Source organism: Ranitomeya variabilis, chromosome 4 (genome assembly GCF_051348905.1).
Source record: "Ranitomeya variabilis isolate aRanVar5 chromosome 4, aRanVar5.hap1, whole genome shotgun sequence".
Taxonomy (NCBI): domain Eukaryota; kingdom Metazoa; phylum Chordata; class Amphibia; order Anura; family Dendrobatidae; genus Ranitomeya; species Ranitomeya variabilis.
The window spans coordinates 515,645,935-515,670,092 of record NC_135235.1 but is presented as its reverse complement, the minus strand read 5'-3'; the positions used below and the strand labels follow the sequence as shown (position 1 = coordinate 515,670,092).

The following is a 24,158-nucleotide window of genomic DNA, read 5'->3' as shown; positions in this document are numbered from 1 at the left end:
AGATGCTCCAGATGTGTTATTTTATGTAGAATCCAAATATTTAGTAAAATAGATACATAAGGACACCAGACAGGTCCTATAAAGAGGTTGCATGAGATTGGAAAGAAAACGTCTTCTCTTTCTTTAGAAACATTGCCACTCTTGTTATTTGAAGTTCACTTTTTGCAATAGTTCTACAAAATAAAAGATCCAGTTATATCCTAACCAAAGAAAAACTGGTTAGAGGCTGTTCTATTTATGTATATAAGCTTTTCATATGTGACGGGACAAAGAGGAGGAGTATGATTACACTTTTCCTTGCTTTACTTAAAGGGAACCCGTCACTAGATTCATGCTGCCCGAACCACGAGCATAATGCATAGTAAAAATAATGAATGACCTACTTTTTAATATTTCTGTCATTTTTTATCCAGTTATATTCCCCTTGTCATTTCTGAAAAATGGACATTTTTTCATACTACTCTATTCACGCTGTAATTTTGTAGTCTGAGATATTCCATTAGACTTGGATAAACCTTCCATCCTCGATGTGGCAGCCAGGTTCGTATATCTGTCTGCACTTAGATACTGGTTGAGGACCGGTTTATGCAGCTTTGCCTGAAAACTGGCTGGACCATACATGACAAGGACTCTTTACCTATTGTGCCCCCCCATGTCCTTATAGATCCTAAGCTTGCGAGCAGGACCCTCACTCCTACTGTAACTGTTGAATTATATGTTATGCTGTAATATCTTTATTGTTTATACTAGTTGGCCCGTGCAAAATTTTTGCACATTGGTTGTCGGGGGTGCAGGCAATCTCAGGAAAATTAAGCTGGTCAAATGTAAATGTATTTAATGAGATGATAAACACAGAGAGGTATGTGTATCACTGACATACAGTATATATATGTTTTCACGAATATTTGAGCCCATGGATCCATTATATGTCCATTTTGCAAGCTGGTGAGAAAATCTCGCCATCGGTAAACAATGTACGGTTTGAGTTATGTCAACGCTGCAGTTTTTTACTTGGAACTAGAGATGACTCCAGGTCACCAATAAGCTGCAACCTTAGAAGGAAGATAGGCTTTTCAATGACTGTCCAATAATACGGAAAATCTAAGGGTTCAGAACCTGTCCGGTCCCTTTTAGGCCGCATTCATATATATTTTCTGTTTTAAAGCTGAAGTCTTAAACAGGTAAAGTTTTACTTTTATTCTACTTCCACATATGTAGCAAATATTTTATATGTACTTGCCTGAAATCGGCTGGGCAAGGAGTTCGGCAAGCTGGAAAGCCCCCAAAGCAAATGTTAGGATTTGTTTCAGCTTTGTATTTGTATGCTTTGGGGTAGTGTGGTGCCACCTGCAGGTCATTTTTCCTTACTGCAGTTTTATGAAAATTAATGTTTAAAGTGTATTTTGTGATCACATCGTGGATGTGTGGTTTGTTTGGCTATTTTCTTGCTGAAGGGGCAAGTTTACCTTTCAAATGGTGTATTATTTGGGTGTGTGGGTGCAGTATGAACGGAGATACAAAGTAATCACCGAAAAAGAGTGTTTTGAAATAATATAGAAGGATGATGTCCATACTTAATTGTAAAGTGCTGCAGATTATATTGGTGCTGTATAAATAAAATTATTATAATTAACCAGCAGAGAACAAGGAATTTCCCAGACTACTAAAGCGTTGTGTGTAGAGCAGTCTTAAAAGTTGGCAGTAATTTTACAGAAATTAAGAGGGGACTGGGATTCAGACTAACTGCACTAAAAAAAGAGGATGGCATCAGATATTTTAACTATGTATTATGCATTTATTGTGACATCCTTGTGAATCTGATGGACATTTTAATGAGGTTAGCTGCTTCAAATGATCAAACAAGATATAAAAATATATATATTTTGTATAAAGGCATATGTATCTTATTGAGGAAATATGCCTACATAGAGTGACTGCAGACTTGTGCCCCAAGCCTGGACAACCCTTTTAACTTTTATAGGCAAAAGTATAATTTGATACATCACTGCAGGCAGGTTTGTAGACAGATTTGTGCAGTTTTTGAGATTGATCAGTGCAGGAGACAAGAAGTTACTGATAAGTAAGATATACAAAGTAGTCACACAGAATGACTGCAGACTTGTTCCCAAAGACTGGACAACCCCTTTAATAGAGACAGGAGGGTGGAGAATCCATTGGGAGAAGTGGAGCACTAAGAAAAATCTGCTGGAGCTTCAAGATCCCGCAGAAGGGTAAACAGCAGGGAAAACAAGTCATATAATTGCCAGAAATAATGTACCGATAATTCTTAATTCTGAGGTCACCTGAAAGGTCAGTTACACTTTGAGTCAATTGGGTCATAAGAAGAGTAAAAATCCAGTTTTATGTCATTTTTTAGCATTTTGCACTAGCACAAGGTAACAAATTATGCCCAGAGTTGAACATTCTAGATTACTAAATAAAGGTATGAGGTCCAAAAAAAACAAAAAATAAAAAGTATTTTTTTTATTTGATAAAAGTACCCAAGCTTAATAAACATACAGATATTTGCAATCCTCTTGCTAATAAGTAAAACACTATTTAAAGTAAACTGTAAGTGACATAAGAAAATCCTAAAATTAATTTTATTTTTAAGAATAGAGTTTATACAGAGAGGAAGAGATCAGAACTTTAGTGCCAACTATTGGAAGTAGGCATCCTTAAAGCCAACATTAACCTTTTAACAAACTTAGCCACGTGACTTAGGATGAAAAGCCAAACCAGACAAGACAATTGTAGACACGAGTTTTGGGGTGTTTCATCAGTGCTTCTTATTGAGCTGTAATAAGAAGACTTATAGGCCATGCAATGCTCCTCTGGCAATTTAAATATGCAAATAGTGTATTATCCCAGCTCATATGGCCAAGCTTGTTAAAGCGTTGATACTGACTTTTAGTATTGTTACCCTCAATAAGTGGCACTAGAGTTCAATATCTCTTTCTCTCAGAAGAGACTATTCGTATATTATTTTTTATGTATTTCACTATTTAAAAAAAATTCACATATATTTAACTACCAGACAACCAATACGCCTTTTAATCACTTTAATCACAGAGCCGCTTTTTAACGGCGCTGAGGTTTAAGTGTATAGCGCCCCCCAGAGTCGGAATTTCTCTGGGGTCTCGGCTACCATGATTCGGGTCGGTTTTTACCAACCCCGGTATTGCGATCGCTGTTATTAATGAGCGAGAGAGAGTTCAGCCAGGCTGGGAACAGAGCCTCAGTGACCGGAGGTAACCTCAATGTCGTCACCTCCAGTCACTGAGGCTGCGCTCGCAGCAGTTCATTCCCCAGTGGTTCTCAGCCTGGATGGTCGCATCTTTACACAGTCCAGGTTGAAAACGGTTTATCTCCCAGACATGGATTACAGTGTGGGACAGAATGACAGACAGGTATGGTATATTGTTGTTTTTTTTATTTTTGGTTTATTACAGGAGATCGAGGGCTAGGTGTCTTATAGATGCCTCTAAATTACTAAGCCGTGGGCTTGATATCACCTGACAATACAAAGGTGACATCAACCCCACAAATATTAACCCCATTTTCCACCACTACAGGGCAAGTGGGAAGAGATGTGCCTTTTCTGGGCAGCTGCGGGCTGGCCCCTTACCAGACTAAGAATACCAGCCCCCAGCTGTCTGCTTTAACAAGGTTGGTTGTCAAAAATGGGGGGGACCCCGCACCGTTTTTTTAAATGATTTAAATAATTAAAAAATACAGACCCCTCTATTCTTGATAACTAGCCTTGCTAAAGCTGACAGCTGAGAGTTGCAGCCCCCAGCTGTGAGTTTTGCCTCGCTGGTTAACAAAAATACAGGGGAACCCAAGCCAGGTTCTTTGTTTTTAATTATTTTACAGCGCAGAAGCGGCAGATGAATACTCCCATCCGCTACTCCTGCTCTCGCTGTTATTTGCGGAAGACAGGATCAGAGGATGGGAGCAGAATACCTCTGATCACAGCTGGGCCCTCATGCTGTCTTTTGACAGTTTGGGAACCGTGGCTCTCTGACCGGCGTGGATGATTTCACTGACGATCTGAAGCCCATGACAGCGCAGCAAATACTAGATGTTCAGGCTCCCAATTCAAGTGAATGGGGTCCGGGTTTGGGTACTGTTCTGGTACCCGAACCCAAACTTTTTGAAACTGTTCGGCCGAACCCGAACATCCAGGTGTTCGCCCATCTCTATTGATTTGCTTTCCAGCAAGGACAGAATGAATGATGCAATATAAGGGATTCCTGGTAGAAAAAAAATCTGCTTATGAAGGAGCTGTGGGACTCTACAGGGCAATGCATTTCCTTTGAATAGTGAATTAGTGGTGGTATAAATTAATGGAACCTCCTCCCCTTCATGGTCATTTTTGGACATCTCTAAATTATATGTCAGTATTTTAATGACAGTCCCCTTTACTAATGTATACATCACATATATTACATTTAATTCAAAAATAATATTTATGCTGTAACCGTTCATAAATATTTTATAACTTAACAAAAACTCTATTTTTCAGGTGCAGCCATTGAAACACATGCTCCCTGCGAGAGTTTGAAGATTTATGGACCTAGAGCACCTCTACTGGGAAGTTATTTCTACCAGTGAGTAAAGTCTCCAAACCCGCCACGCTCCAGCACAGGGGCAATGCATCTTCTCCTTCTGCTCTGCTCTCCCTGATATACATATTCCCAGTGTAATTACTAGTCTGCAATGCAAGAACTACCTGAAGCTGGCATTAAAGTGGCACAACTAAATGCATCAGAAAAAATAAATGCAAATCAGTGCAATGATCTTATTCCTGAGTGACTGCCAGGATGCATTACTCACATGAGCGGAGTCTTCAGACAGAGGACGGGCTGTATTCTGACTGCTTACCTAAATGACGGGTAATTCATTCTATCACGAAGAAAGAGCCTGGAGCTGTAATTTGTCCAAGTGTGTAATGGATCGCCTGCATTAAGGGTACACATTTTGTATGGGTGTAAAATATGACCTAACAACTGCGCTAACAAAACGGGAATCAGAAATGTTTGGTCTTGAGGGACCATAAGAAAACATGAGCTTCCATCAAGGGTGGTGGTGCCCTGCCTGCGTCAGGCACATTCGCTTTTTGAAGTGACAAAGGCTAATTCATGAATGAATGTCAAAAGGACTTGTTGTAGTTTAGAAAGCTTTCTCCGTTCATGAATTTCCTATGAGTCTGAGACACGGTCACATGCACCATTAGGCGTACACTAAGGGCACTTATACAAACATAAAGGGGCGCATTTACTAAACCAACTGTGCCACATTTGCAAAATAGGTGTGCCACTTTTATCCTTGTTCTATTATATGGGCAACAGATTTTTTAAGGAAAAAAAATATAATAATAAAAAAAATTATATATATATATATATATATATATATATCTACTATATAATTGTCTAAGGCTCACTTCTGTCTGTCTGTCCTTCTTTCTGTCACGGATATTCAATGGTCGTGGCCTCTGTCTGTCATGGAATCCAAGTCGCTGATTGGTCGTGGCAAAACGCCCACGACCATTGCCACGACCAATCAACGACAGCCACAGTCCGGCGGCAATATGGCCGCTCTTTCCTCCCTGCAGTCAGTGCCCGCTCCATACTCCCCTCCAGTCATCCAGTCATCCCTCACACAGGGTTAATGCCAGCGTTACCGGAGCGCGGTGTAACGCACTCCGGTTACGCCGCTATTAACCCTGTGTGACAACGTTTTTACTATTGATGCTGCGTATGCTGCATCAATAGTAAAACGATCTAATGTTACAAATAATAATAATTAAAATAAACGTTATTCTCACCCTCTGACATCGCGTCCTGTCCGCCGGCAGGTTCCGGTGCTAAGGATGCTACGGGAGAAGGACCTGGCATGACGTCACGGTCATGTGACCGCGACGTCATCACAGGGCCTACGTGCCTGCACCAGAAGGACATGCCATGATGTCGATGTGACCGCGACTTCATTACATGTCCTGCGCGCCTGCGCGAGAAGGACCTGCCATTGCGTCATGGTCATGTGACCACGACGGCATCACAGGTCCTGCGCTGATAGTGATACCAACCCTGGGACCGGAAGCTGCCGCGTGCACCGTACACAGGAGCCAGGACTAAGGTGAGTATATGTTTACTTTTTATTTTATGTCACTGGCCAATATACTATATTACTGGGCAATATACTACGTGGCTGACCAATATACTACATACTATGTGGCTGTGCAATATACTACGTGGCTGGGCAATATACTATGTTGCTGGGCAATATACTACGTGGCTGGGCAATAAACTACGTAGCTGGGCAATATACTACGTGACTGGCCAATATACTACATCGCTGGGCAATATACTACGTTACTGGGCAATATACTACGTGGCTGGGCAATATACTACGTTACTGGGCAATATACTACGTGGCTGGGCAATATACTACGTGACTGGGCAATATACTACGTGGCTGGGCAATATACTACGTGACTGGGCAATATACTACATGGCTGGGCAATATACTACGTGACTGGGCAATATACTACGTGGCTTGCCAATATACTACGTGGCTGGGCAATATACTACGTGGCTGAGCAATATACTACGTGGCTGGGCAATATACTACATGGCTGGGCAATATACTATGTCGCTGGCCAATATACTACGTGGCTGGCCAATATACTACGTAACTGGGCAATATACTACGTAACTGCGCAATATACTACGTGGCTGGGCAATATACTATGTGGTTGGGCAATATACTACGTAACTGGGCAATATACTACGTGGCTGGGCAATATACTACGTGGTTGGGCAATATACTATGTTACTGGGCAATATACTACATGGCTGGGCAATATACTACGTGGCTGGGCAATATACTACGTGACTGGGCAATATACTACGTGACTGGGCAATATACTACGTATATATATATAGTATATATATAATACTAGAATACCCGATGCGTTAGAATCGGGCCACCATCTAGTATATATATATATATCGGACCTAACTGACTCACAATGATCATTACAGACTAAAGCCTTCACAGTTTTAAACTTTTAATTTATTATTTTTGTTTCAGAAACTTTTCTGGCAACCTATAAAGAAGCATATGAAAAAAAAAAAAAAAGGAAAACATACAAAAAGCCAAATCACTAGTTCACTACTTTGCAACTCCTTTCTTAACAGCTACACTCTGCTGCACAAATTCAAAATAATTTTTACTTATTTCCCAGGCCGGCGTAGTTCCTCCAATCTCTGTGCTGTGTTACTTGGTGGTCACGTAAAATAAACAATGTCAAGTGACCACTTCAGCCGATCAGAGGCTGCTGATTAGTTGCAGTGGTCTTGTGACATCGTTTATGTCACGTGACGGCTGAGAGACAAAATGGAGGTTGGAGGAATGATGCCAGACTAGGAGGTAAGTATACGCTGCTTTTACTTTGTGCTGCAAAGTGGAGAAATTAAGAAGGTGTGTTGACCAGTAGTGGACAACCCCTTTAAGACGACATCTATACACAGCGTTTTTGAGCTTGGTAAAAAACCCAGGATAAAACACTTAGTCAACTTCTGTGTGTGCTCCCCACATGCTAAGAAATACGTGCCTCCTCTCCTCGCCCTGTTCATACCGCCAGAAATCAACTTTGGTGGCACCCAAATGCACATTGAGGGGCACGGAAGAGGCATGTAGGGGGTATGAAAGGTATATGAAGCAGATTGTTGTGGCATTGTTCTGATGCTATTCTTAAATGTACTGGTAAGCAAGAATTGCATAGACTTAAAGGCACGCAAGAGTTGATGCGCAAGATTACATTATAAGCACTGCCATCATCTTTATAAATGGCTGACATCGGCTGGAATGTCTATCATTTTTTCCTTCCTCCATTTTATATAACACCTACATACATCACAGCGCAGTACAGAAGATTCAGAAAATAGATTTTATATAAAAGATGGATAAGATGAAAGATTCAGCACTTTGAAATAAACAAAACATTGTATAATATTCGGGGCCTCATTTATCACAACCAGCAAGAAACGGCTCCTTGTTTCTTACAGCAACCAAACAGAGCCCAGCTTTCATTTCTTAAACCTTCCTGGAAACATGAAAGCTGCATTGTGATTGGTTACTATGTGAAACTAACCATTTCTGATAAACGAGGCCTAAATAAACATAAATCGGATCAATCAAAACTACTGTCTAGTTGCCCATAGCAACCAATCACAGGGTAGCTTTCATTTTTCCAACGGAGTTTAAGAAATGAATGCTGAGATCTGATTGGTTGCTATGGGCAACAGGCCAGTTTTGATAAACGAGGCTTGAAAGAGGTTGAAAACATATTTACTGATGAATTTGACAATTTTCTTTAAGTTATTTGTCGATAATAACCACTTTTTATTATCAGATAGTAGTTTGAGCTAGGATTGCCATGTCAATAAAATGGCAGTCAAAGATGACTGACTAAACCAGTTATCGACACATGTCACACACAGATACAATAAGAATCGCTCATCCTACTTTATGAATGTCACATGGAGGAACACGTGCAATAGTGACAGTAGACCAATGACTCCAAGTGATAATGATGTGATAACCCCTTACGCTGCATTATATGGTTATATACAACATAGAAAACATATACTATATAGTTACAGTCATGGTCCAAAGTGTTGGCACCTTTTAATTTTTTTCAGAAAAAGTAGTATTTCTCCCACAAAATTATTGCAATTACATGTTTTGTTATACACGTTTATTTTCTTTGTGTGTATTGGAACAGAAACATTTTTTTTTAAAAAAAAGGCAAATTGGACTTCATTTCACACAAAACCCCCAAAATTGGCCAGACAAAATTGTTGCCACCTTTCCAAAATTGTAGGTAAATAACTTTGTTTCAAGGATGTGATGCTCGTTCGAACTCACCTATGGCAAGTAACGGGTGTGGGCAATATGAAAATCACATTTGAATCCAGATAAAAAGGGTTGATGTTGATTCAATCATTGCATTGTGTTTCTGTGTGTGTCACACAAAGGGCTCAAACTCACATGCGAGAAACTCGGATGAGTCTTGCACGTCAATACCCGGCACTGCTGCCGACACTCAGGAGCGGAGCGTGCGGCTGCATGTATTGCTATGCGGCCGCACGCTCCGATCTGAGTGCCGGGTATTGACGTGCGAGACTCATCTGAGTTTCTGGCAAGTGAGTATGAGCCCTAAGCATGGAGAACAGAAAGAGTAGAAGAGAACTGTCTGTGGACTTGAGAACAAAAATGGTTGAACAATATCAACAATCTTAAGGTTACAAGTCCATCTCCAGAGATCTTGATGTTCCTTTGTCCATGGTGCACAATGTAATCATGAAGTTTACAACCCATGGCACCGTAACTAATCTCCTTAGATGTGGACAGCAGAGAAAATTTGATGAAAAGTTGCAACGCAGGATAGTCCAAATGGTGGATAAGCAGCCCCAATCAAGTTCCAAAGAAATTCAACCTGTCCTGCAGGTTCAGGATGCATCAGGGTCAGTGTGAACTATCTGTCGACATTTGAATTAAATGAAACGCTTTGACAGGAGATGCAATGGGACCCCACTGCTGACACAGAGACATAAAAAAGCTAGACTGTAGTTTACCAAAATAAACCTGAAGAAGCCAAAATCCTTCTAGGAAAGTGTCTTGGGGACAGATAAGACCAAGACAGAGCTTTTTAGTAAAGCACGTCATTCTACTGTTTACCGGAAATGGAATGAGAAAAGAACACAGTACCTATGGTCAAATATGGTGGAGGTTCAAAGATGTTTTGGGATTGTTTTCCTGCATCTGGTACTGGGTGCCTTGACTGTGTGCAAGGCATCGTAAAATCTGAAGATTAGCAAAGGATTTTGGGTCACAATGTAGTGCCCAAGGTCAGAAAGACGGGTTTTGCATCCTAGGTCATGGGTCTTACATCAGGACAATGACCCCAATCATATATCAAGAAGCACCCAGAAATGGATGTAAACTAAGCCCTGGACAGTTCTGAAGTGGCCATCAATGAGTCCAGATCTAAATCCCAGTAAACAGATCTTAAAATTGCTGTTGGGAGAAGACGTCTTCAAATTAGAGAGACCTGGAGCAGTTTGCAGAAGAAGAGAGGTCCAAAACTCCAGTTGAGAGGTGTAAGAAGCTTGTTGATGATTATAGGAAGCGATTCATTGTAGTTATTTATTCCAAAGGGTATGCAACCAAATATTAAATTGAGGGTGTCAACAATTTTGTCCGGCCCCTTTTGGGGGGTTTTGTGTGAAATTATGTTCAATTTGCCTCTTTTCCTCTGTTTTCGTGTTGTTCCAATACACATAAAGGAAACAAACATGTGTATAACAAAACGTGTAATTGCAATAATTTTATGGGAGAAATACTTCATTTCTTGAAACAATTTCAAATGTGCCAACACTTTTGGAGAAGACTGTATGTATTATATAGAGAACAAACACTATATTATACAGTTATATGCTACATAGAAAAACATACTATATAGTTATATACTATATGGAAAACACTCCATAGTTTCAGTATAGTATAGAAGTACCGGTATATAGTATGTTTTCTATGCGTACATAACTGTATAATATAATGTATGTTCTTTATATAGTATATGATTTCTATATAGTATATTTTCTACATAGCATATATGTATATCTCTTGCCTCACCATAGGAGGTAAGGTAGGTAGTGGTGCTTAGATACCTACTTAGATAAATAAATCCCCATTATCTTGTACATGTCACCTCTGACATCTCTCATGGGATGACTGTTATATAAAGCATATTATCACTGTGTCCATTTTATAAACATAGGTGCTTAGATGCATCCTTAGATACATGTCATCCTTTCGCATTATATAGTACCCAACCATACATGATATAATAGGTGTATAACACAAGGCAAACAATGATTCTATGCTTTGCTATACACACTTAGATACATACTTAGGTACCTACATCACTGACTAGTTAATCTCACTTCTAACCTTCTTCATTTATACTGTGTGTAACATAATTCTTATAGTGAATGCATTCATTCATTGCCGTGGCAAAGTGCTATAAATATTGGCGCTTAGATACTTGCTTAGATACACTGTATGCACCTTCTAATGTAATATACTTACCAACAATATGAGAGCTGTGGAAATCCTGAATCATAAGATGACTCCATTCATTCATTTGATCCCAGCAAGTCGGTAATATTAACTTAATATTTATATTTACTGCTTGTAATTATCTACCCATATTCTATAAGATATAGATATAGCCTTAGATACACAGAGTGTAATGTGCTCACAAACTGGATATTATATGTGTATATTATGAAGCTTATAATAACTCCATTCATTCATTGATTGTACTCCTACAGCAGATTAGCTTAGATACCTGCACTTATTTAGTGTAGTTTATGCCACTGTGTATCACATTTAATGATGTTCACTTGCTGATAATGATCTGACAATATGCCATAACTGGAAGGGTTTGGATACACCTTTAGATACACGCACCCTGTTCTGTAAGATCCTCACTGAACAGTAGGACATAATGACATATTGGTACCAAGATATAATGACTTCATTCTCTGATCTGACTCTTTGCTCAGATACCTGCACAGTTCTGTAATGACAACACGAAGCATATAATGACAGCAGTCACTTTTCTGAATCTCCCTATACATACTTTTCCTTCCTTAGATACCTGCTTAGATACGTGCACCCTGTTATTTAGTGTATCACCCCTGCTGGGTGGGTTATGTTTGCTTGTGTATCACATGAAGCATATAATCACTGCATTCACTGATCTGAGTCTACACATACATTTCCATTCTTAGATACCTGATTAGATACCTGCACCCTGTTAAGGAGCGTATCCTTTCTTAAGAATAGACTGTGGGCTGTGTAGCACAAGAAGCATGTAATGACAGAATTCACTGGTATCTGAAGCTCTCCATGCATATACTAGCATTCTTAGCTACCTGCTTGGATACATACATGCACCCTGTCATGTGTATTTTCCCTGCTGAATGGGTGATGTATCCTGGATACCGCATGAAGCGTGTGACTTCATTCACGGACCTGAAGCTCTAGCCTATACATACCTTTAGATACCTGCTTAGATACCTGCACTCTGCTAAGTAGTGTATCCACTCTGATGAATGGGAAGTGCACTGAGTATAACAAGACGCACATCTGAGCTGAGTCTCTACATCTAGATAGTACACAGAACGCTAGGTATGTGGGCTATAATGTGTGCACTGGCCTGTGAGAGGACCTGACACTGGCGCCACTCACCTGCAGCCTCCGCTGTCTCCCTGCAGCCTCCGCTGTCTCCCCGCAGCCTCCGCCGTCTCCCCGCAGCCTCCGCTGTCTCCCCGCCGTCCTCTGCTCCGCGGTCTGTACACCCAAGTTGCCGTCCACCTGGCAAGTGACAGCTTTCCGCGAGTCCGCCCGCACTCTCCGCTCTCAGCACTGACTCCTCACACACGGCCGGTGCAGCACAGCTGGACAGGGGGCTGGCCCGGAGGGAGGAGACCTGTAAGGGGCGCTACTGTATCCACTACCTGGGACACGCCAGCCCCAGACAGTCTCAAGTCGTCCGTCCTGCTGCTGGGATTCCTGTAAAGTGCAGCGTGTGTGAATGTGGCACATTTACCAGTGACGATGCTGCCTAGTGAGGGTCTCACCTAGCCCATCCTATGCCTCAGTGTGCAGCTATACAGGAGTAGATGTATTTCTGTACTGCAGCCCATTGGTAGTCAGGGAAAGTTGCAGAACAAATGAGGGAACTGACAGCCATACCGGTGTTACCCAGCTTTCCAGATACAACAGGTGCTTCTCACTAAGTTAGAATCTAATGAAGAAGTTCATTTATTTCAGTTCTTCAATACAAAAAGTGAAACTGGTATATTACATAGAGTCATTACAAACAGAGTGATCTATTGCAAATGTTTATTTCTGTAATGTTGATGATTATGGCTTACAGCCAATGAAAACCCAACAAAAGTCATTATCTCAGTAAATTAAAATACTTTATAAAATCCGAACTGTTGGCCTACTGAAATTTAAATTCCGTAAATGCACTCAATACTTGGTCGGGGCTCCTTTTGCATCAATTACTACATCAATGCGGCGTGGCACGGAGGTGATCAGCCTGTGGCACTGCTGAGGTGTTATGGAAGCCCAAGTTGCTTTGTTAGCAGCCTTCAGTTCGTCTACATTGTTGGGGCTGGTGGTGTCTCTCATCTTCCTCTTGCCAATACCCCATAGATTATGGGGTTAAGGTCAAGCGAGTTTGCTGGCCAATCAAGCACAGTGATACTGTTGTTTTTAAACCAGGTATTGGTACTTTTGGCAGTGTGGACAGGTGCCAACTCCTGCTGGACAATGAAATTTCCATCTCCAGAAAACCCTTTAACGAGATGTACAGGAGGGCCACCTGAAAGCATTGTTCCCATTATTAGCAATTTGGTACTCCCATACTGTTTGCCTATGCATTGAATGCAAGGCCTGCCCAGCCCCAAAGTTACACGTACCCCAATAATCCTTTGAACAGACATACTGAATGGCCACCTGAAAGCATTGTTCCCATTATTAGGAAGTTGGTACACCCATACTGTTTGCTTATGCATTGCATGCAAGGCCTGCCCTGCATCAAATTTAGACGCACCCCAATACCCCTTTGAAGCCAAGTACAGGATGGCCACATGAAACCAAAGTTCCCATTATTAGGAAGTTGGTACTCCCATACTATTTGCCTATGTAGTGAATTGCAGTGTTGAGCCTTAAGAACTTGCATTGGAGAATTGCAGTGTTGAGGATGAAGACCCGGCAGTGGAGAATGTCAGTGTTGAGGCTAAAAAACCTGCAGTGGAGAATTTCATTGTTGAGGTTGAAGATACTGCAGTGGAGAATTGCAAGTGTTGAGGATGAAGACCAGCCGTGGAGCATTTCAGCATTGAGCCTGAAGAAGCTGCATTGGAGAATTGCAATGTTGAGGATGAAGACCAGGCATTGGAGCATTGCAGTGTTGAGGCTGAAGAACTTGCATTGGAGAATGTCAGTGTTGAGGCTGAAGACCCAGCAGTGGAGAATGTCAGTGTTGAGGCTGAACACCCGACAGTGGAGCATTGCAGTGTTTAGCCTGAAGAACCTGCATTGGAGAATGTCAGTGTTGAGGCTGAAGACCCAGCATTAGAGCATTGCAGTGTTGAGGCTGAACACTCGGCAGTAGTGTTGAGCGATACCTTCCGATATTCAAAAGTATAGGTATCGGATTGGATCGGCCGATATCCAAAAAATATCGGATATCGCCGATACCGATACCAATACAAGTCAATGGGACACAAATATCGGAAGCTATCCTGGATGGTTCCCAGGGTAGAAGAAGAGGAAACTCTCCTTCAGGCCCTGGGATCCATATTCATGTAAAAACTAAAGAATAAAAATAAAAAATATGGATATACTCAATCTCTTCGACGGACCCTGGCTCTCACCGGTGCAAGCGTCTGCCTCCGTTCCTAAGAATGCAGTGAGTGAAGGACCTTCAATGACGTCGCAGTCACATGAGTGGTCACGCGACCAGTCACAAGACCGCAACGTCATCGCAGGTCCTACACTAACTGCATTCTTAGGAACGGAGGCTGCCGGTTGCACCGCTGAGGGACCCCAGGGCCCTCACGACTTATAGGACCCGGCTTGTCCGGATGGCGGCGGTGAAACATACTGACCAGCCGGTCCGCATGTATGTCCGAGACTGGTACCCAGGACCTCTCTTCCGGCCCATAACCACGCCAGTGTATCAGGTACTGTAATGTGCGGCGCACTACTTGAGAGTCAACCACCTTGGAGACTTCAAACTCCAAATTGCCATCCACCAAAACTGGAGGTGGCATAGGCGCCGTGTCCACAGAACCCACCACCTTTTTTAATAAAGATCTGTGGAACACGTTGTGTATTTTATATACCGTAGGGAGCGCCAAACGGTAGGCTACCGGGTTAAATGATGGCGGCAACCCTAAATGGACCAATAGACCTTGGACCCAATTTCAAGGATGGAATCTTGAGTTTTATGTTTTTTGTGGACAACCACACCCAGTCACTCACACTCAGGTCCGGACCTGTCACACGTTTACTGTCAGCCACTCGTTTGTACCTTGCACCTACGTTTAGCAAGCGCTGTTTCACTCTCCTCCACACGGATGCCAGTTGTGCTCCTAACTGGTCCTCCTCTGGGACACCAGTAGAGCCCCCCTGACGCAGAGTACAAAGCTGAGGATGGAGCCCGTAAACACAAAAGAACGGGGACTCCCCAGACGATTCCTGACAGTGATTATTTATAGCAAACTCAGCCAAAGGAAGGAACGTCGACCACTCCTCCTGATTGTCAGAAACAAAGCAGCGTAAGTACTGCTCCAAATTCTGGTTCATATGCTCGGTCTGACCATTTGACTGAGGATGAAACGCAGAAGAATGCGACAACTTGATCCCCAGCCGTGAGCAAAAAACTTTCCAAAATTTTGCCACAAACTGAGTACCCCTATCAGACACGATGTCAGACGGGACCCAGTGAAGTCTGACCACCTCCTGCACAAATACCTGAGCCAGAGTCTTAGCGTTAGGCAACGAAGGCAAGGACACAAAGTGCGACATCTTTGAGAACCGATCAACAACCACCAGAATGACCGTGTTCCCAGCAGAAGAGGGCAAATCTGTGATAAAATCCATGGAAATCTCTGTCCATGGCCTACTGGGTACCCTGAGAGGATGTAGTGTGCCAGCAGGACGGGAGCGGGACGTCTTAGCCCTAGCGCACGTGGTACATGCTGATACGTACGAGACCACGTCCTGTCGGATTTTGGGCCACCAAAACCTTCGCGACACCAACTCCAAGGTACCCCTAACCCCTGGATGGCCAGCCAGGACAGCATCATGATGCTCACCCAGCACCTTTAGGCGAAGATGGAGTGGTACAAACGATTTATTAATGGGAAGCTCTGGTGGTACCTCCTCCTGAGCCTCGGCAATCTCAGCCTCAACTTCGGTCGTGAGAGCCGAGACCACTACACCCTTTTGGAGGATGGGTACCGGATCTTCCCAAGGTTCTCCCCCCGGAAAACACCTGGACAAAGTGTAGCGCCCCCACCGCCGCAGGGGCTACCCGGTACCGGGCCTCTGAGTCTCTGCTCTGGGGTTGTCACGGTGGCTAGGCCCCGGTCCGTGACCCTGCCGAGGGGCGTACAGTGATAGGTATGATGTGGAGATGTGGCTAGATGGTGGAGGCTGTAATGGTGCAGTGCAGTAAATAACGAGGACACCAGGTTGCAGTCTCTTTACCTCTTTACTGAAGATCTCTGAGTCCTCAGTCCGGAATACGGTTCACCAGGCTGCGCAAGTCCGGCCGGTCCAATGGCACCTCCAGAGTTCTCTTCACAGGTGGAAATCGGTGCCTTCCTTCTAGCGCTATGTGTTGTGGTCCTTCCCTGCTGTGCTTACGGAAAGTCCCCCACAACTGTTGTGTCTGTTTCTTAAGTTCCCTCACAACTCGATTAGATGATGTTCTGCTAATCCTCCGTCCCTCCCTGATGTTCTGGTTGGGACGGCACCCGTTTGACGGGTAGGCTCGGAGCTCTTCCGGGACCCTAGAGTCGCCCCTCTCCACAAGTTGCCCCCCAAGACTGCATAGGTGATTTAGGTTAGACAGCCCGCCTTAAACTGACTGTCCTGCCGCTGTTTGGAGTATTGCTTGAAGCTGAATGTTATGATACTCCCTCGGCGTTCCGGCCACCGGTAGTGCGCCTCAGTAGGATGTTGCTTCGGTCTTACAGCACGACTCCTACTGGTATTTCTCCTTTTGCGTGATCTCGTTTCTCACTCAGCACAATCTATCTCTCTTCTAGTCCTTCCTTGGGCACCGCCGCTACCCGGAGCAGGCACAGTCCCGTTACGTTCGTTCAAGTTGCCAAGCCTCTGTCAGGATCCCACCCCTGACAGAGACCCTACTGTATCTTCCCCTACAACACCCTCTGCCACAAGGTGTTGCCTGGTTCCAACCCAGTCAGCTTTCTGATCTAACTTCCTGCCTGACCCCCAGTTTACCCACTATGGTGGGGAGTGGCCTAATGAATAGCACCCTTAGCTCCCCCCGGAGGCCCGACTGTGAAATGTATTGGTGTCTGTGATACCTGATCAGATGAACTCCTTCAGTGCCATCAGATGCACCATAGCTCCCCATAGTGGCGGAGCCACAGTACTGCAACGACCAGGACTCTGGGGCGCTGCACTCCCCCCTGGTTAAACACAGTACTCCGGGACTGGGAAGAAAACAACAATACAAGTTAGCAAAAAGACATACAGTTTTGTTGAGTGCAATAACAATAAGTATACTTGAACAGAGCTTCCCTTTATGGGAGGTGAGGACACTTGAACGTTACAAACATGGTTAGATATCATAGCAACATGCTATAAATAACTTTTCTTACCCAACCGGGTATTCTACTAAGTGCAAAATTGTTGAACAATAATTTAACATTGCCTTTAAGGACATACACTCTGTATCCACTAAAGACCTTCTTATAATCACATTATAAGGCAATTTAACTTTTTCATTCTCCTTCTTTAAATCTGCAGGACCGCCTGTCCTAACGGCACCAGACCTACTGCCTCTCCTTTCTATGCAGGACCGCCCCGTTCAGCCCGGGCCTACTGCCTTTTCCACTACTATACACAGTATAGAGCATAACATTACTTTCAGTTTAAGAGCACTGAGCCATCTCTACATGACTCCTATGAGGACTCAGGGTTTACCTTCTATCCTAATTATCTATCAACATTATCAAAAACATTTTCTATTGAACATTAAGCCTTCTCACTATCATGCATGCTGGACACCACGTCTACCCCTACGGGCCCACTGCATCCTTCTTCTCGCCTTCACTTTCTTTCAGGAACATCATCAGCATTTCTTCACAATTAACTAGTTAAATACATATAACTTTCTCATGTAAACATTATCATCACTTTCTTTGGTCAAGACATTATTGCTTCCAGTCTTAAAGCAATATCACGGTTTAAGCGCAACAAATGAACATCCCCTTTAAGAGGGGACCAAGTCTCTATGAGGTAGCACGCCTTCTCAAGCTACCAGTCCATACTCAGCAAAGGTTCCAGTGTGGTATCTTCACAAAGAGTCCTTCTTTAAGTAAAACCAGTAGGGAGCGCCTTTAATAAGGTGCAAACTATGTACAAGAAGTTCGGATCATGCACTGTTCATGATTTCAGCAGTTCTTTTCAACTAGAAACTTGTGCAAAAACTTTGGAAAAGCAAACAAAAGCAAACAATAGGGATCCCAAGTCAACAGAAGGATCCCCTTAAGAGTTAACCCTGGACGGGTTCAGCAGCAAAAATCAGGAAACAAACAAACAGTTAAGAAACTATGTACATCTTCAAAGCAGTCATGCTTACTCGTTCTTCGGGGAAGAAGGTGGTTTCTTCCCGGGCCTCACCAGACCAACGGGTCGTCCTGCTGGTTCAAGGATCGGGTCCCGCCCCAACAACGACAGGATCCCTCGCCGGGATGTTCTTTTTACCGAGGCTCCGGCACGCCCCCAAGGTACATGGTGGGTCCGGGTTCTCCGCTGTTCTTCAGGGTCAGGTTCTGCGGCTTTTCCAGCAGGAGATTTATCCTCTGATGCCCCAGCAGTGGCTTGGAGGGCGACGCACCGCTGGACGCCCCGCGCCATCCAGCCGGCCTCTCCCGTAGCCCTCCTCCATCTGGTGTAAGTTACCGCATCACCTGGCTCCAGGTCACGAGGGAATCTTCCTCCGCAGGGCTCCACCTCCTCCCGGTCTACGTGGACTTGTAGCGGCTCCCCGATCTCTTGTATAACCCCGCGTCCATGTCGGGGGTTGAAGGAGTCCACTACACCCCAGTGGGACAAGGGGACCTCTGCAACGGTGGTCAGATCAACCTGGGTTGCCGGTTGTGGTCGGTCTCGCCATGCAGCCACCAAGCGCCGCAGGTGTTCAGCCTCTGGCATGAGCTTCAGGCCCTGCGTCTGCAGCGCACTTTCAGCCACGGCCGGGTTGGGAGGAGCAGGGGACATTGGAGACAAGCAGACCTCCGTGGGCTGGCCCAGCCTAGCGATCACGTGGGCATCGGCTTCCAAGCGGGCAGCGATCCGCCGGGCCTCGGCCGCGGCCATGCACTCCTCTGACGGCGGCCGGGGAGGTCGGCCCATCATTGGCTCTGCAAGGGTCAGCTCCCGCAGTGACGGCGTACCCTGGGCCACATCGGGCTGTTCAGCCTCTCTCCGAGTCCGATCATTCCCATGCGGTGCTTCCGGCGTCGCCATCTTTATCTCCTCTCCAGTGTCTTCTTCCCGCGGTCTCTTTCGTGGGCGGCCCCGTCTCCATGGTCTCCACCCTCCAAACAGGATCAGGAGGCGGACCTCAGCTGTTGACGGACACGTCCGCAGGACACAGAAATATTTAGACTGGGCGGCCATTGCGGTTCGCGCTCTCCAGCTTGCCCACGCCTACTCCACGCCCCTCCTCTTCTCCTGCGCTCTCCTCAGCGTTGCAATGGCGGCGGATTTTGGCGGTAAATGGCGCAGCACACAGTCTCTCAATAAAGCACAATGAATCACAGTTCCAAGGCACACATGACCTGATTCTTCAGGCTTAAGTACATCCTGTTCGTGACGCCAAGTTTTGTAGCGCCCCCACCGCCGCAGGGGCTACCCGGTACCGGGCCTCTGAGTCTCTGCTCTGGGGTTGTCACGGTGGCTAGGCCCCGGTCCGTGACCCTGCCGAGGGGCGTACAGTGATAGGTATGATGTGGAGATGTGGCTAGATGGTGGAGGCTGTAATGGTGCAGTGCAGTAAATAACGAGGACACCAGGTTGCAGTCTCTTTACCTCTTTACTGAAGATCTCTGAGTCCTCAGTCCGGAATACGGTTCACCAGGCTGCGCAAGTCCGGCCGGTCCAATGGCACCTCCAGAGTTCTCTTCACAGGTGGAAATCGGTGCCTTCCTTCTAGCGCTATGTGTTGTGGTCCTTCCCTGCTGTGCTTACGGAAAGTCCCCCACAACTGTTGTGTCTGTTTCTTAAGTTCCCTCACAACTCGATTAGATGATGTTCTGCTAATCCTCCGTCCCTCCCTGATGTTCTGGTTGGGACGGCACCCGTTTGACGGGTAGGCTCGGAGCTCTTCCGGGACCCTAGAGTCGCCCCTCTCCACAAGTTGCCCCCCAAGACTGCATAGGTGATTTAGGTTAGACAGCCCGCCTTAAACTGACTGTCCTGCCGCTGTTTGGAGTATTGCTTGAAGCTGAATGTTATGATACTCCCTCGGCGTTCCGGCCACCGGTAGTGCGCCTCAGTAGGATGTTGCTTCGGTCTTACAGCACGACTCCTACTGGTATTTCTCCTTTTGCGTGATCTCGTTTCTCACTCAGCACAATCTATCTCTCTTCTAGTCCTTCCTTGGGCACCGCCGCTACCCGGAGCAGGCACGGTCCCGTTACGTTTGTTCAAGTTGCCAAGCCTCTGTCAGGATCCCACCCCTGACAGAGACCCTACTGTATCTTCCCCTACAACACCCTCTGCCACAAGGTGTTGCCTGGTTCCAACCCAGTCAGCTTTCTGATCTAACTTCCTGCCTGACCCCCAGTTTACCCACTATGGTGGGGAGTGGCCTAATGAATAGCACCCTTAGCTCCCCCCGGAGGCCCGACTGTGAAATGTATTGGTGTCTGTGATACCTGATCAGATGAACTCCTTCAGTGCCATCAGACGCACCATAGCTCCCCATAGTGGCGGAGCCACAGTACTGCAACGACCAGGACTCTGGGGCTCTGCAAAAGCATCCGCCTTAGTGTTCTTAGACCCAGGTCGGTACGTAACAAAAAAGTTGAACCGCGTGAAAAACAATGCCCAGCGAGCCTGCCTGGGGGACAGACGCTTGGCTGACTCCAAATACAGCAGATTTTTATGGTCGGTGATAACTGTAACCTGATGGACCGACCCCTCCAAAAAGTGTCACCATTCCTCAAAAGCCAACTTGATAGCCAACAACTCCCTGTTGCCGATATCGTAATTACGTTCGGCGGGCGACAGCTTCTTGCAAAAGTAGGCGCATGGACGCAACTCGCCCAAGGATGAGCCTTGTGACAGCACCGCCCCCACTCCAACCTCAGACGCATCGACTTCCATGGTAAATGGTTTTGATACGTCCGGTTGCACCAGAATGGGGGCCGAAGCAAAACTGTTCTTCAGAAATTCAAATGCGCGCACAGCAGCCTGAGGCCGGCGGAGAAATTGGTACCCTTTTTTGTCATGTCAGTAAGCGGTTTAGCAATGGTAGAAAAATCCTTGATAAACTTTCTATAATAGTTGGAAAACCCGAGGAGCCGCTGGAGTGCTTTTAGGTTATCAGGCTGTTCCCAATGCAGCACCACTTGCACCTTAGTGGCGTCCATTTTATACCCTGAAGCAGACACAATATAACCCAAGAAAGGCAACTCCTGAACCGAAAATACACATTTCTCAAGTTTAGCATAGAGCTTATTTTCACTGAGTAGCTGTAACACCTGCCTCACATGCTCTAAATGAGTATCACGGTCACATGAATAAATGAGAATGTCATCTAGGTACACAATAACGAATTTCCCCAGAACATGCGAGAATACATCATTTATGAAATGTTGAAAAACTGCAGGCGCGTTTGTCAACCCAAATGGCATTACCAAATTTTCAAAATGACCTTCAGGAGTATTAAAAGCCATCTTCCACTCATCACCTTGACGGACTCTTATGAGGTTGTATGCCCCCCTGAGGTCAAGCTTAGAAAACCACTTAGCACCTGCCACCTGGTTGAACAAATCAGGTATCAGTGGCCAAGGGTATGTATCACGAACCGTAATCTGGTTTAACTCCCTGAAATCCAGACACGGGCGTAGTCCGCCATCTATGCTGTAAAGTCTATTGTCTGTACAAGTCCCCTCTATAAGTTGTAAAGCGCTGCGGAATATGTTGGCGCTATATAAATAAAAATTATTATTATTATTATTATTATTGTATAAATAAAAATTATTATTATCTTTCTTTTTAATGAAGAAGAACCCCGCTGCCACCGGTGAGGACGAAGGCCTGACAGTGGCGTATCTAGGGGGGGGGCAGCCGGGGCATGTGCCCCGGGCGCAGCCGGCAGGGGGGCGCAGTCGGGCCGCCTAAAGCGGCGGTCCGCAGTGTCTCCCCCGGTGGCTGCATTCTGCCGCCCCCCGCACTGGGAGTCAGCTGTTCTCTGTGCCGACTGTCAAGCTGACATCCAGCACAGAGAAGCTGCGGCGCCCCGGCTCCCAGTGTTCAATTGTACTCGTATCTGTGATGCGAGTACAATTGAAGCTCTGACTGCCGGGTCAGAGCGACGCCAGCAGCGTGATCAGGTCATGTGATCACGCTGCTGACGTCACTCACCTGCGCGGCAGAGCAGGAGATGCAGATCGAGCAGGAGATGCAGATCGAGCAGGAGATGCAGATCGAGCAGGAGATGTGAGCGGTGGTAAGTGCTCCAGTGGTGCTGAAGACACCGAAGGTGCAGGGGGGGGATTTACTGTGAGTGGGGATGGGGGGCATATATTGTGGGGGGGATTTACTGTGGGTGGGGATGGGGGGGATATACTGTGGGTGGGGATGGGGGGGATATATTGTGGGGGGGATTTACTGTGAGTGGGGATGGGGGGCATATATTGTGGGGGGGATTTAATGTGAGTGGGAATGGGGGGATATATTGTGGGGGGGATTTACTGTGAGTGGGGATGGGGGGATATATTGTGGGGGGATTTACTGTGAGTGGGAATGGGGGGGATATATTGTGGGGGGATTTACTGTGAGTGGGAATGGGGGGGATATATTGTGGGGGGATTTACTGTGAGTGGGGATGGGGGGCATATAATGTGGGGGGGATTTAACCCCTTTCTGTCATTGGACGTACTATTCCGTCCATGTGGGGTGGGCCCTACTTCCCAAGGATGGAATAGTACGTCCAGCGCGATCGGCCGCGCTCACGGGGGGAGCGCGGCCGATCGCGGCCGGGTGTCAGCTGCCTATCGCAGCTGACATCCGGCGCTATGTGCCAGGAGCTGTCACGGACCGCCCCCGGCACATTAACTCCCGGCACACCGGGATCAAACATGATCGCGGTGTGCCGTCGGTAAAGGGAAGCATCGCGCAGGGAGGGGGCTCCCTGCGGGCTTCCCTGAGACCCCCGGAGCAACGCGATGTGATCGCATTGCTCCGAGGGTCTCCTACCTCCTTCCTCGCTGCAGGTCCCGGATCCAAGATGGCCGCGGCATCCGGGTCCTGCAGGGAGGGAGGTGGCTTACCGAGTGCCTGCTCAGAGCAGGCGCTTGGTAAGCCTGCAGTGCTCTAAGTCAGATCGGTGATCTGACAGAGTGCTGTGCAAACTGTCAGATCACCGATCTGTGATGTCCCCCCCTGGGACAAAGTAAAAAAGTAAAAAAAAAAAATGTCCACATGTGTAAAAAAAAAATAAAATAAAAAAATCCTACATAAAGAAAAAAAAAATATTATTCCCATAAATACATTTCTTTATCTAAATAAAAAAACAAACAAACAATAAAAGTACACATATTTAGTATCGCCGCGTCCATAACGACCCAACCTATAAAACTGTCCCACTAGTTAACCCCTTCAGTAAACACCGTAAGGAAAAAAAACAAAAAATGAGGCAAAAAACAACGCTTTATTATCATACCGCCGAATGAAAAAAGTGGAATGAAACGCGATCAAAAAGACAGATATAAATAACCATGGTACCGCTGAAAGCATCATTTTGTCCCGCAAAAAAAGAGCCGCCATACAGCATCATCAGCAAAAAATAAAAAAGTTATAGTCCTCAGAATAAAGCGATGCCAAAATAATTAATTTTTCTATAAAATAGTTTTTATCGTATAAAAGCGCCAAAACATAAAAAAATGATATAAATGAGATATCGCTGTAATCGTACTGACCCGAAGAATAAAACTGCTTTATCAATTTTACCAAACGCGGAACGGTATAAACGCCTCCCCCAAAAGAAATTCATGAATAGCTGGTTT

General features: G+C 45.3%; 1 protein-coding gene across 3 annotated transcripts in view; it reads right to left on the bottom strand.

Annotated features, from left to right (window-relative positions):
* The window catches only part of LOC143765461 (zinc finger protein 385C-like), a 528,254-nt gene that overhangs the window by 420,989 nt on the left and 83,107 nt on the right, over positions 1 to 24,158 (bottom strand). The window contains exon 1 of one of the 3 annotated variants that reach the window (XM_077252150.1): positions 12,331 to 12,481. The exons of the other annotated variants lie outside the window; for them this stretch is intronic. The gene's annotated coding sequence lies outside the window, so the exon portion shown is untranslated. Of the gene's footprint in view, positions 1 to 12,330; positions 12,482 to 24,158 lie in introns of those variants that run through there. 3 annotated transcript variants of the gene reach the window in all.